Source organism: Chiloscyllium punctatum, chromosome 21 (assembly GCF_047496795.1).
Source record: "Chiloscyllium punctatum isolate Juve2018m chromosome 21, sChiPun1.3, whole genome shotgun sequence".
NCBI lineage: Eukaryota > Metazoa > Chordata > Chondrichthyes > Orectolobiformes > Hemiscylliidae > Chiloscyllium > Chiloscyllium punctatum.
In genome coordinates this window covers 50702139-50704583 of record NC_092759.1, presented here as the reverse complement: position 1 = coordinate 50704583, position 2445 = coordinate 50702139, and the positions used below count along the sequence as shown (strand labels likewise).

Genomic DNA, 2445 nt, shown 5'->3' with positions numbered 1-2445 from the left:
TCTGCCAACAACTTCTCATGTCTCCTCCAGGCTCTTCTAAGCTCTCTTTTTAGGTCTTTCCTGATATCGGTGGAACCCTCGAGCGCTCTAACTGAGTTTTCACGTTTTGACCAAACATAAGACTTTTGTCCTTCTTGACCAGACATTCCACTTCCTTAGTAAACCACGGCTCACGCGTTCTATCTCTTCCTCCCTGCCTGACAGGTACATACTTATCTACGACACATAGGAGCTTTTCTTTGAATAAGCTCCACATTTTAATGTGCTCACGCCCTGCAGTTTCCTACCCCATTCTCAACGTTGGGGTGAGCTGGAATTTGAAATGGGCAATAGGACAAATGCAAGTTTTAAATGCGGAAACACAGAAGCGACGTCCCGGCAGGACTGCACAGAGGGGTGTCAACGTCGACCACGGTTAAAGTGAGTCATTGCCATCGAGCCAGGTAGGACTCGGACCTACAATGTTCTGATCCGAAGTCAGACGCGTTATCCATTACGCCACTGACCCAAGAGGTGTTGGCAGAATGTCGATATGTAATGCCATGGACTTCCACGGAATCAGAATTAAAAAGGTGAACAAGCAGCGAAGATAATCACCAACTCTGCTTCACTTCGAAGTTTCCAATTTGTGAAGCAGTGCCTTTCACTGGCAAAGGAGAAACATTTGTCCTTCGCTGCCTGCATCAGGGTCGCCTCCTTCTCTGCTGGAAGTTTCCATCGTTTTATTCACAGTCACGACGCGAATTCCTGATCCACTCCAGTGAAAACGTGTCATGGTGTCGTCCAAGCAAGACCCTGCCGAAACTCAGCGAGAGACATCTGGTCATTTCGAGCTCAGGATGTGGAATTAGACGAGCTGCGTGACACCATTTATTGGCGCCGCCACGTCTCTGCAAATTAGCGGCACAAAACGAGCCGTTGTTAACATCAGCTTGATTTGAACCTTCCTGCAGTGCATTTATTTAACCACTCGGCCCATGACTACAGACAGGGCAGTGTTGTTGAGCATTGACCAAATCAGCCGTGATCTCATTGAAAGCTGCCGCTGACTTGATGAGTGAAATGCTTCCATCTCCTTTCATACCTTTACTGTCATTTGTAAGGTGCGAGACACCAATGTAAAAGAAGAAAAGCACAAAGTTAGGAAAAGATATTTGCAGCCAAATTGACACAAAAGTATTTATTGAAAGGAAAATCACACTTGGCAATTTGCTAGATCTCTTTGCGAACATGACCAGCAGAGGTAATCAAGGGAGCTATTGATCTGAGTATTCTTGGACATGAAAAAAACAAAGGTTAGTGACATATTCATATCTTCTTCTGGCGAACGAAATAGTCTTTCCAGATGCTCACAATGACAGAGATTTTTCCCAATTAAAAACGGCAAATAAGTCCCATCTCACGCTGACACCATCGTGACCTCTGCTGTTTCGCAATGCCACAGAGTCAGGGTAAATTCCCGCCTCAAGCAAATGAATGTGTGGAGTTTACATATTCTCCCCGTGGCTGCGTGCGCTTGCTCGGGTTTTCTCCCACAGTCCAAAAATGTACTGGTTAGTTGAAATGGCCGTGCTAAACTGACGGGGTTAAAGGAGAGGAATGCATTTGGGCTCGGGCGGGTCGGTGTGGAGTTGCTGGGCCGAAGGGCCCGTTTGCACATTGTAAGTATTCTAATCTACAGTAATCAATGACCAAGGTACGGCGCACGTTGTTCGATGGGGCATATATAACGTTTCAATTATTTTTCTTCAAAGTTTCTTTACAATTCAAACGGGAGACGAAGAAGGGAAATGAATGTCTCCCATAATTCTTGCCTTCCTTTATCATTCACAGGTGGTATTTTATCCTGTACTTTTTTTTACACTGTGGTTACTGTTAGTGTTCTTGTAAGCTACACCGGCTGGTTTCCTCTTTCCTCAATGTTCCTCATCTCTATCCAAACACACTTTCCATCCTTATCTACTGAATCAAAGTAATCTCTAACCATTGCATAATTGCCACGGAAACTGGGCTTTTCACACGCCTGTGTATGTCATTTCCCAATATTAATTGATCGTTTACTGTGTTGCAGTTGCGCACAAGAGGAAAACAAAATAGAGACCGGTGGTCCTGGGTTTCAAACACACGTAATTGCAGCTCAAATGCAGATTACTGCACACAATGCGATCACGGAAGCATGCACCAAACCGTCAGGAAGCACACAATAAGTACAATGCTGGATGTCATGTCAGGAACAGGACTAGAAACACAACAGAAATACGTCTCTTGGGTACTATTTTGGACGTATTTCTCAATGAGCTCTCGTGTTTTACATATGTTCTGTCGGGAGTTACCTCACACAAGGAAGTAACCAGTGCTGCAGACGGTCATATAATCCGAGTTCCAAGTCCCGGAGTCAGAGATACTCAGTGCCCTGTGTGTACCTACAAGGAACAGCTGTGCATG

At 45.1% G+C, this 2445-nt stretch overlaps 1 non-coding gene across 1 annotated transcript; it reads right to left on the bottom strand.

Moving 5' to 3' along the window:
* Positions 1-435: 435 nt before the first annotated feature.
* On the bottom strand, positions 436-508 carry trnar-ucg (transfer RNA arginine (anticodon UCG)). The gene has a single exon. It is a non-coding gene; the product is annotated as a tRNA-Arg (tRNA).
* Positions 509-2445: the final 1937 nt, after the last annotated feature.